Genomic DNA, 12,567 nt, shown 5'->3' with positions numbered 1-12,567 from the left:
CCCTCATGGAAGGTGAGGTGCCTGAGTGCCGGCACCAGTTTGGTGGCCCTTCTTTGGGTGTTCTCATTCAGTAGTCTTTGGCATATTTCGAAGGTCAAACAATTGCAGTACTCCAAGCGAGGCAGCACTATTTTTTAAAAGCTTTATATGAGACAGACCATCTAGGTACCGTACGTGTATAAACTCCGTATTAACCAGACCTCCATAAAATATCACGGTGTGAAGGTGTGGAACAACTTACCTCCACCCATCCGAGCAAAGACTACGCTCCCTTACTTTAAATCATCTCTTAAAAAATATCTATTGTCTAAGTATTAATACTTTTGTAATACTTACTTTATATTCCTACTTTAATTGTACCACCAAAACCCTTATATCATAAATTGTCATGTAGATAGATAGAAATTATCATTGCAATAATTATATATTTGCCGACAAAACATAGTACTGACAACTTCTGTCCTCTTGTTCCACCTTCACACAACACATATTGTATTGCTTCCCTCCCTTATCATATTAATGTATATCAACTCCACTGTAAAGTATGTACTGTATATACTTATAATACAAATGTAAAAAAAATAATAAAATAAATAAATAACGAAATGATAATCGTGGTAACATTCTGATATGTTCTTATTATCACCATGCTATTGTACTATTCCAGATGATACTAAATGTTACATAATACTTCCTTGAGATAAATGTACAGTATATACCAGGTGCCACTAAGAGAGCCCAGGCTCTCAATTGGCTCAGCCATGTCAATATTGTTATTATTATCGACTCTGTAGCTGTATGTTTCTGGCTACATAAACTGTTTCAATATCAATATCTCGCGGTAATCCGAGAACTTTCGTTCGTTATCAACATAAGCACCCAGATCTTTCACCTAGATTCAGTTATGGAAATGCCATCACTGTGCTGGAACACGTGGTACACTTCTATGAGAACGAGCAGTACATCCTCTTGTATTTCTTATCTTTGAATCTCGGCAGCCAGTCTTGCAACATAACCGTAAGATATATGAACATACACTTAATATAACCTTGAGATAATATTGACAAACACGTTACATAACCTTAAGATAATATTAACGTACACTTAAGTGACTTAACATAACCTTGAGATAAATTACTTCCAGTACACTTTTAATGGTACAGTAATAAGCAAGACTTTGTACAGTGCATAAATGAGAATAATGTAGTGTTTTTACTCCCGTGCTCCACTCAACCCAAAGATCACCAGCTGCGACAGGTCACCAGCTGAGACAGGTCACCAGCTGAGACAGGTCACCAGCTGATACAGGTCACCAGCTGCGACAGGTCACCAGCTGATACAGGTCACCAGCTGAGACAGGTCACCAGCTGCGACAGGTCACCAGCTGCGACAGGTCACCAGCTGCGACAGGTCACCAGCTGCGACAGGTCACCAGCTGCGACAGGTCACCAACTGAGACAGGTCACCAGTAGCGACAGGTCACCAGCTGCGACAGGTCAATAGCTACTACAGGTCACCAATTGAGACAGGTCACAGCTGAGACAGGTCACCAGCTGCGACAGGTCACCAGCTGAGACAGAGTACGACAGGTCACCGGCTGCGACAGGTCACCAGCTGAGACAGGTTACCAGCAGCGACAGGTCACCAGCTGCGACAGGTTACCAGCTGCGACAGGTCACTAGCTACGACAGGTCAATAGCTACTACAGGTCACCAACTGAGACAGGTCACCAGCTAGAACAAGTCACAAGCTATTACAGGTCACCAATTGAGACAGGTCACCAGCTGAGACAGGTCACCAGCTGCGACAGGTCACCAGCTGAGACAGGTCACCAGTAGCGACAGGTCACCGGCTGCGACAGGTCACCAGCTGAGACAGGTTACCAGCAGCGACAGGTCACCAGCTGCGACAGGTTACCAGCTGCGACAGGTCACTAGCTACGACAGGTCAATAGCTACTACAGGTCACCAACTGAGACAGGTCACCAGCTAGAACAAGTCACAAGCTATTACAGGTCACCAATTGAGACAGGTCACCAGCTACAACAGGTCACGAGCTACTACAGGTCACCAACTGAGACAGGTCACCAGGTGAGACAGATCACTAGTTGAGATAGGTCACCAACTACGACAGGTCGCCAGCTGAACCAGGTCACCAGCTACAACAGGTCACGAGCTACTACAGGTCATCAACTGAGACAGGTCACTAGGAGCTGCTGACCTTGTTATGCCTGGGTATATAGTTAACTGGACAGTGTTGTCTCAAGAGGTCAAATCTGAAGTTCAAAGCTGACACGATACTGTATTTGGAAACGTGTGTGTTTGCGTGTGTGTGTGTGTACGTGCTTGCGCATTTGTGCGTGTGTGTGGGGGGGGGCAACCTTTGAGAATCCTGACCCAGGCTTGGGAAATTACCGAGACAAACCATGCATAAATATATATCTGGCGCCATGTAGTAAATACAGGGTTGTTTGTATGACACACAGCTGCGTGGACCAGCATTTTAGCTTAAGGTCCGCGTAAGTAATATTCCTACAAAAAAAAAAAATTGCTCCACCTCGTCATAAACTTTAAGTCAAGTGACCTTATGACCTTCACCTTTGAATTCTCGTCTCTGAATTGTTCAGAAAATGTTCTGGTGCTAAGTTGAACAAGGTTTAAAGTTTAGTGACCTTCCCTTAATTGTAATATACATATCTAGTGTTAAAACACATTAACCAAAATTAAATGCCAAGCCGTAAATCTACCACAGGTGGTGGGTCATAAAAAGCCAACCTCAGGCTGCCTCACCACACCACACCTACTGTGTATAACACACCTTGAACCGGGTCTGTGAAAAATTGCCACCCAACCCACTACACGGTGCAAGGTAAAGATGTTTTTGTATGACCGAATACACTCATATACACACAGATGGCATTTTTCACCTGTTGGAGACCATATAAGTTAACAGTGAAGAAACACACCAAGTCCGTGTACTGGAGGTTCATGAGGGTGTACAGTACAGTACAGCCATCATGAACTTCCGCCATCTACACACTCGGCTTTCAAGTAATTATTCACAGGTGTTGACTGGAACTCTTCCAGCAATGGCAACAACAAGCTCCCACGGTCGGATTTGGCGGGTTTAATAATTTCGTGGTTTGTCACATAATAACCTTGAAGGTTTCCTCCCATTTGATGACAAAGAATTGACTATTTGGAAGCTGATGTTCTTTCAGTCTTGTGATTAACTCATCCATTATACAGAAAAGCAAATCACCTGTTATGCTAATTTTGTTTTCTCTATCCTCGTTTTTTAAAGTTGTTTACTTGCTCCGCCTCAAACAGAAACTTGACATCTTTTATTATTACATTCCCACCTCCTTCATGTCATTTGTTCTTACATCTCCACATTTCCCTGCACTTATGCCTCCTGTCATAATCATCCACCTCATTTAATTTCTCTAGACTTAAAAGTCTTCTTCAGTCTGTCTACAGTCTTCTCTAATCTCTGTGTAAAGTTCTAAGTCAGCCTCACTACCTCTTATTAACCTTCTTTGTTTATCCATTGTGTTTAAAAATATGTGATCTATTTACTTTTAGTCTATTTATTTAACATTTTCTTTACTCATATTTTTTCTTTGACATGATTCTACTGCTGTGTTATGTCTCGTTCATCATCACCTTCCTCCAGAAATACGAACGAATCTGTTTTGAGTTTTAGTTATATATTCTATCTCTCTTTTTTTTTATCTTCCCTAACCTAACCTAACCTAACCTATCCCTGTCTCTTAATCTAACCTATCCCTATCTCTTTTTTTAGCTTTCCTAACCTAACCTAACCCATCCTTGACTCTTTTTAACCTTTCCTAAATTCCCTACGATTTTAATTAGCATTTTCCTCTTTTTTTTTATTTCTCAATTTTTAACCTCAACAAACTCATTACTGGAACATGGTGTAACCCACAGTCTGCCCCCTCCCCCATGGTAGGTCTTAGGTCATTGAGTTCCTGAATATTTTTTGGTTGAAGAAAATGTAAACTACTTTTTTACAGCTAATATCGGTATTATTTACAATTATCCTGAGGTGATTTTTGAAGTGTAAAACTGTGCTTAGTCTGATGATGAAGCTAAGTATTTGTGTTTTGATTTTGATTTCCTTATAAAAGTTAATATGGTCCTACTTCTGTTGTCAATTTCCTGCTTTTGTATTAACCATTCATTGTATATAAACATTTACTATACTTCATAGACTGTATTGATCATCTATGAATGTTTATAAAATTTGTCTATAACATTCTCTCTATCATTTGGTGCGTGTCTGTATTATTGTTAGTCTATCTGTATATGATAATTACCTAACAAATATCCCTTACCACAACTACCTAATTTCCTCCTGTTTTTCACCGTCTGGATATATAAAATAAAATTCTTCACCACTAATGTTATTCGAACCTGTCCATCTTACCTCACTTAATCCCAGAAATATTCCTCTCCAACCTCATCTTCTATTAAACATTTATATACAGTTTTTCCCACTTTCATAATAACATCTTCACATTCCACAAGTCTTCCTCGCTGACACAACAGTTAGCTGCTGGCTGTGACCATGGCGGTAAGCAGTCCGTGAACAAGTCAAAATTTATGCTTTCTTCACTTTACAGGTCGTGTGATAAAGTGTAACAAGGAGTGAATGTCTACCCACACAGTATAGGTGAACATCAATGTACTGTATTCCTCTTAGATACAGTGTTAGGATTGATAGTGTGTGTTGTATGTGAATATAATTTGTGAATTTATATGTGCTGTATAAGGATGTATTGGCTTTAGGCAGAGGGTGGGTGATAGGTCTATGGAACAGAAATTTAAAACAGCCCAGGACAAGACTTATCGAGAACAATGGTGGATCTTACACAGTTCCGTCCCCGTCTTCTAGTTATGCTGGCCGTTAGGTGAAATGAGCTAGGTATGTTTGTCCCTCTAAAAATGCCTGGGGTCAGATCCTTCCCTTTACTGGCAGTATATAGGAATATTTTAATGGTGGAATTAACAGTTATTTGAGCAAGGTGAGACGAGGCAGAGCAACCTCACGACCCAAGACGAGCGTTGTCACGGAGGATAACAGTAAGCGGTAATTCAGGTCTCTGTCGATAAGTAATTTCAGTCACCAATTATCTCTCCTTCAGATCAGCAATACATTTTGGTTATTTAAATCTCTAGGTGTGTAGTTGAGGCCAGATGTGCATAACAGATGTGCATAACAGATGACACTGTTGCGTTTCCTTTACACGAGCCTCTAGCACATGTATAGAATATGTTTACACTACGATGATGTAATGGTAGCGAGGCGCTGACGCTTACAGTATTGGTGGTGTGAGACAGTGAGGCAACACTTGTGATCCCTTCACGATAAGGCTGTACGTTGGAAGGGCGTGACATGACCCCTTAGAATACACGGTCGTCCCACCCAACTGACCTATGTATTCCTGGTCCCGTTATCGGTGGCATCTGTTTCACCTGGGGCCAGAAAAACATCTATGACGTTTCCGTTCACAAACACAATTATTCAATGATGTGCTCACGAGATGAAGGACCACCGCAATTAAGGAACAGTGAGCCTGTTTATCGAGCCACGGTGCTTTAGTTATGGTGGACGCCACAACACTGACTCTCGTTTCTGTCCACAAACGTCTCCCCGTGTCTGGAGAGAACTACCTGCCGGCATTTCACTCTTACCAGATTCAGATTTCAGATTTGCAAAGGATGGGATAGTTTCTTGGGAGCCCTCGTCCCCACCTCACCTGACTGACCTCTCTGTAGTGCTGTCTCCGACCTCCAGCCTCAGCTGTGTGGATTCCTGAACGCCAGGCCCGCAGGGAACTCAAGGTCCACGACTGGACCTCCTCCACTGACACTGAAAGCGTAGCCATCCTCGCGGGCATTCATGAGGGGGCGACCTATGCTCGCACTGAACGCCGGAACATCCTTATAATCAGTAACAGCACTTCTGCGCTCGCGAGGCTCAAATTACCCTCCCCGTCCTCCCCTGCCGCCCAACACACCCACGCTGCCGTCGCCGGGCTAGAACAAACTGATGACATCCCGTCACATATAGGAATGACTGCCTGTGACACTGTTGATCGGCTTGCCAAAGAAGCGACACAAGAAGAAGATATTGAAGCCACCCTCGCCCTCTCCCTGAATCATCTCAAATCTCGCATACACGCCACACAACGAGAAGCATTCGACGAAAATTGGACACACCTGAAACAACGGGGCAGCGTCACACTACGCCACTATGACACTGTAACCGGTGACGACCACCGCCACTACAGATTGTGTACATGAGACTGAGCCTGGCCGCACTGTTTGTAAACTTTGTGGCCAACCCGACTCTCACACCCTCCGTCACTACATCCTCACTTGCCCTATGACCTCCTCCTACAGGTCCCCAGCCGTTACCAACACCTCTTCCCTCCCTGACCAGATATCCCTCCTCCTAGTGACAGGCCTGGCACTTGATATTATTAGGGACCTGCCACGCTTTGCCATAAACAGATGAAATGTACCGGGAACTTTCCTCCCACACACTCATCATTCTGCCACTTTATGTAACTTGCTGACAAAACCTATGACCCTTCAGGCTTTTACGCCCTTAATGCATGAGTCATAAAGGCAAGCAAGAACGTAGCATGCTTCCCAGATGGACGCTGTAAACGCTTCTGCGCTTCACCTTGCACAGGATGTAAGGGGGTGCCCAATAAACTAGCCCCCTCAGGGGCAATCTAAAAAAAAAAGTCTCCCGCCCATCTTTGACACAGCCTGCCACCCCTGCCTCACACCCGGCCCCAAGTCACCCCACCTCGGCACCAGTAGCTCCACCCGCATTATTCGTGCCCTCCATCACCCTTTGTGGGAAGGCCACTTGTTCCTATCTGTAGAATTACGTGACGACGGACTGGGGCTGAGCAGCTATTCAAGGCACTGCAAGAAGACCGGCAATAACTCAATACCACCTTTGACACCCGCATGGAAACCCTGAACCAAAGGTTAACAGCAACTCTTCCCACCCTATCGTCGCTGTACAGGTTCAGAACTTAGAATGCTCCCATAACACTGACACCCCATGGTGTCCTCAGCCCGCCCACATAGAAATTGCAACGGGGGACCCTCCTTTGGTAGTGGATAGTATAGGCAGCTATCAAACAGGGAGGTACTACCGCCAGGGAAGATATTGTGTTGTCTGATGGTAGACCCTGCTGCCATATGACATCACAAAAATTGTGACCAAGTCCCAGGTTGCTGAGCTGACTTTCTGCCTCATTTACACACAATTTCAGGGTCTCAATTGGTTTCTCTTACGTTGACAGCACAACATATAAATCGTTTCTCACTCTTGATCCATTTTATTTTTCATTTCTGTATTTATTGATAGTACTTATATTTTTTCTTTCGTCCCCCAGGCCCCGATGTGGGTCGGTGACCTGTGCCCGTGGGCTAATCTCTTCTGGATTTCGATACCCTACATTCCCGTCGACGCCCCTGATGCTGCAGCCTGCCCTCTAAAGCACTGCACTAGGGACATACCCAAGGACTTCATGCCTCTGTCAAGGAAGACTTCCCCCCACTCCCCCTCCTCCTGACCCTTGAGGATTCCACAGCCGGCGTCCTTGCTATCCAGCACAGAGACAGGCCTGGTACTTTACTCTATTAGGGACCAGCAACACTGTTGGCAGCAGATAAAACTGTACTGGGATATTTGGGGGGGCTGTAATACTGTACGCCTCAACCTTGCACAGGATGAAGTGCTTAATAAAGTAGCCCCGCACCTGCGTGAGGTAAACTGAATTTGAATCAGCTGAGTCTTGGCGACGTTCCGCGCTGGTGGTCTCCCTCGGACAGGAGCTGTGATGATGGTGCCAGCATGGTCACGGGTGCCAGTTGCCGGTGGTCAAGGCTCGTTTTCCTAATCACTATTATGTGTAGGGGTGACATCGGGGGAGGTGAGCCCTGACCACCAGCGAGGGGTAGCCTACAGCTGATAAAGTCAGGTGATCATTCCAACTCCACAAGCTGGACACATGATCACACATCCAGTAATATCACATTAACACTTACTGCGTGGCCTTGTTTGATCCACCTGCACAGTCACGGCACAGAGTGACTCCTGGCAAGGTCCTCTGTGCTGCCTGACTGGTGGTGCCGGTCAGGCCACAACGGCATTAACCTTTTAACATTAAGCAGCGTGGCGTGGCGCCATCACACTCACCTGCAGGACATAGTGCACACTTATTTACTCATAACTCTTATACTCTACATACAGATATTACCATGGTACAGAATGGAGGGTAAACCCTGTCATGTATGATCGGGCTGAATAATTAACACAATCTTACAGCAGTCAAATACTGTATGCACAAAATACAATCTACTCACAACATGTACAGTACTGGTGAAGGGCGAGTAAAGGGCTATTGATACAATCTGGGTTGCGGCACATTTGTCGACGATAAAATACACCCAAATTCAATAAAATATCTATACTTGTCAGCGTACTAATAATTCTGTAAAGGTTCACCACTATATATGTTTCTGAATATACACAAAATCATGTCGATTGTCTCAGAATATATTTCAACACTAAAGAACATTTTTTGCAATTGCAGCGTTTAGCAATCATTGTCAAGCTCTTTTGTCTCTACAAAATACGATGCACATCTACCGTCGCGCTGCCAGATGCCCAGGACAAAGGAAGATAAATTGTGTACGATTGAGTTAAAAGAACGTCGCCGGGAGGAAAAGAACAACGTGTGCAGCGATGAGCAACTTGTTTGTGTCCAGGGTACAGTATTTAGGAACACTGTTTGTACTGTACTGAATGTTTACGACAATGTACAAACACATTATTTGCTTAGCATGAAGTTATGCCTCATTGAAAGGAGACATTTATTTATTCTTACAGTGCCATTATTACTTTTCGATATATTTTCAATCAGCGCAATTTCCATAGATAATATTGTGGGCAGTAGTCAATAATTATAAGGCAATATGGACACACTGCCAGCATCTATGGTCGAGTGGGAGGGTCAAGTAAGTTTTATGTTTGTTAGTATTATTCAGGTTTGATTACACACCATATACAATACAGCATTTATCATTGAAATAAATGTATAAAATTAAAATATTCATGACACATAGAATAACCATTTAATAACTCATGGGCATGTTTGTACTTATTTAAAATATACATCCCGTGGCACCGCTATGTCTGGGAGACTTAAGCCACCGTGTGCGCCAAGAGTTGAGATTGACTAGGACGGACATAGGGAAATATGCTCCAGAGTTTGTTTCCTGGATCACATTACTATTCGCCTATAATGCAGCTACTGGACATGGCGTAGATAAGACTTTTTTTTTTTGCATTTTCTAATCTAGATAAAGTAAACATTTTGGCCACAACAAAAGACGTCTGTAAACAAACTTCCTCAGGAGCGCAACCAGTGGAGCAAACCCGCCGTTGCCTCTGGGCGGCTGCTGCTGGGAAGAGAAGGTTATTTCTGCATGGAAAATGTCTGGCAAAGTTTCACCATACACAAGATAACGACGTTTAAAACAACACTGATTGACACTTTGACGTTGAGTTTATGTCATCACTATGCCTCAACATCTTAGGTAATTACAATAGTCTATCAACAATTAAACATAATGCAAATATAACTCTAGTTGATAGACACTACAGCAAAACCTCCCTTCATCTTATTGTTTATTTATGATTATTTAAAACTTTGAGGGTAGATAATTAATTTATCGGTACAGACACTCATCAACTGACATATGCCAAACAAGTACAATAAAAAATTAAGAGAATAAAGCGGTGTAAATTGGTTCGTCTCCGCTCGTCACTATCTGTGCAATCATCACCAGCCCACTCGAAAGGCCGCGGGCCATGTTTATTTACCGTCTCCATCAAATTATATGATTAACAAAACATTATCACACAGAAGGTTTAAAATAATTCTGTAGGATGATAATATCGCCTCATTGGTGTTAAATGATAGTGAAGGTATAATAGGTGTGATTGTAATGTTAATTTTGTGCTTTAGTTTTAGTTAGCCAGTAAGGTCTATTCGTCTTTCAAGTAGTCTCAGAGAATCTGGACCCTGGGTGGTAGCAGGTGTTTATTTACCAATCATTACACCTGGTTCGATCCCGGGGCACTCTCAGTCCACCCAGATGTAAATGGTTATCTAACTTTACAGCTGGTGAGTGAATGCAGTCGAGTACAGTGCCGGTTATGCAGCCACCTTGAGTATCGAAGGCTTAGTACACACTTACAGTATGTCGTAATTACTTTCCCCAGCTGACCCTCATGTCACTTTTTTTTCATTCCGGGTCAAATGATCAAGTTCTATGTAAAATCGGGCAATGGTGAAAAAATAACAGCCAGGATCACTGGTTAAAAAGTCCCCGTTCGTGGTACTCTACCTGCACTACCAGTCTCCACATTAACGTAATAAAGTTCGTACAGTAAATGTGAGCAATATTGTAAAATGAAAATATTTGAGAATTAGTGTTTTGGTCACTTACGTCTTTCTTTTTTCAGAAGTGTAGCCGAGAGGTGGTGGTAGAATGTTCTCCGCATATTCTGGCGGCAGAAACCTGAGGCGTCAGTTCAAACACTTGCCAAATAATTGTGCTCGCTGGCCAGGATAGGAAGGTGCCTTACTGGGTTTCTGCTCCCATTACGCCCACCATGCCAAAATTTATAGCGGAATTTCATTACATTACTATATTACATTATTTTGCGAATTATAACCTTGATAACTTGTCTTAATATTAATATCGTTATCCAATTTCCGTAGTTCATTATTTTTCTATATCAAATTCATTTTATATAAGTTTCAAGTGATCAAAGGTATCTGACACTTTTTGTACTCGGATGATATATATATATATATATATATATATATATATATATATATATATATATATATATATATATATATATATATATTATCTATCTATATAAGCAAAAGAAGTCTGTCTGTGTCCGCACGAGAATCTCGGAAACTACTTTACTGATCTGTAGTGATGATGGTGGTGTTATATGTAGTGATGATGGATGATGTTATATGTAGTGATGATGGATGGTGTTATGTAGTGATGATGGGTGGTGTTATATGTAGTGATGATGGATGGTGTTATATGTAGTGATGATGGATGGTGTTATATGTAGTGATGATGGGTGGTGTTATATGTAGTGATGATGGGTGGTGTTATATGTAGTGATGATGGGTGGTGTTATATGTAGTGATGATTAGACAATAAAATAATTACAGTTTAATGCTAAAAAAATATACTTTGTTGTACCGTTGTAGTGAAAAACATGTTGGAACTTACAGACACCGTTAATGAACTATTGATGGAAGAAGAAGTTTTGGGGACTGAACAGTGAGACAATGTGGAGCCTCTCGGAGGATGGCGTCCTACCGTGGCCTAGAGAATGAGCCGTCCAGAGGGCGGCGTTTCTGCCAATATATATATATATATATATATATATATATATATATATATATATATATATATATATATATATATATATATATATTATTGATAAAATCACACGGGAAAAGGGAAACAACGGAGCACCTTAGCTGTCGTCTTTACGTGTGTGTGTGTGTGTGTGTAAAATCTCATCGTTCCATTTATCGACACCTCCACTCCCAGATGCGGGAAATTTTCTACTTACTCCATGAGTCCAGTTTATCTCCATCCCTACTAACATACTGTATATATTATATCTTCCCTAGTTATCATCATCATTTTACTCTGTAAACATTATTGGGTTTCCTTCGAAATCGTTCACAAGAGAAGCTTCACCTGTAAACAGCAGCTGAATCACCACACATTTATATTCCATTTCATTATTCAGTGAACTTGCACCTCCTCCGTCACGCTGGCCTTCACCTGCCTTACCACCACGCCCTTGATAACATTAAACAAACACAGCAACATTACACATCCCTGATGCTGTCATACTCTCACTGAGAGTCACTTTTACTCTTCCTGACAAACACTGAGATATGATCCGCTCTCCCTAAAATATTCTAGCCAGTAGTGAAGTTTCACAATCACCCCACACACTCTCAGTGCTTCCCTCATCACCTGTATAGCTTTATGTCGGCCCTGAGACGCAGTTGTTTGTCCTCGCTCGAAGCAGGAGGACCTCTGGACAGTTGGCCCCAGAAATGAACACTGCGGGATATATACAAGCCATATATATCCCGCAGTGCTCATTTATGGGGCCAACTGTCCAGAGGCCCTGTATTCTATGTCAATGTGAATTCCAGTTGCTATGACGATCCAAGATGTATTGTTCAGCCGGCAGTAGTTTGTGCCCCCCTGTACACCTGTGAGAGCGAGGCAACTCCTGGACTCACAGTGTAATTCATCCGAGCCTTCATTAGTGTATATTTTTAACCAGGTGAGCCTCTGGTGCGCGGGGCAGATGAGAATATCCAGCAAGAGGCCGACCACAAGGTTTAGGGAATTAAGTAGTTTTATTAAGAGAGTTAGTTGGGGGGGG

This window comes from Homarus americanus, unplaced genomic scaffold, assembly GCF_018991925.1.
Source record: "Homarus americanus isolate GMGI-L3 unplaced genomic scaffold, GMGI_Hamer_2.0 scaffold28051, whole genome shotgun sequence".
Taxonomy (NCBI): Eukaryota; Metazoa; Arthropoda; class Malacostraca; order Decapoda; family Nephropidae; genus Homarus; species Homarus americanus.
Note: the sequence above shows the minus strand (reverse complement) of the source record.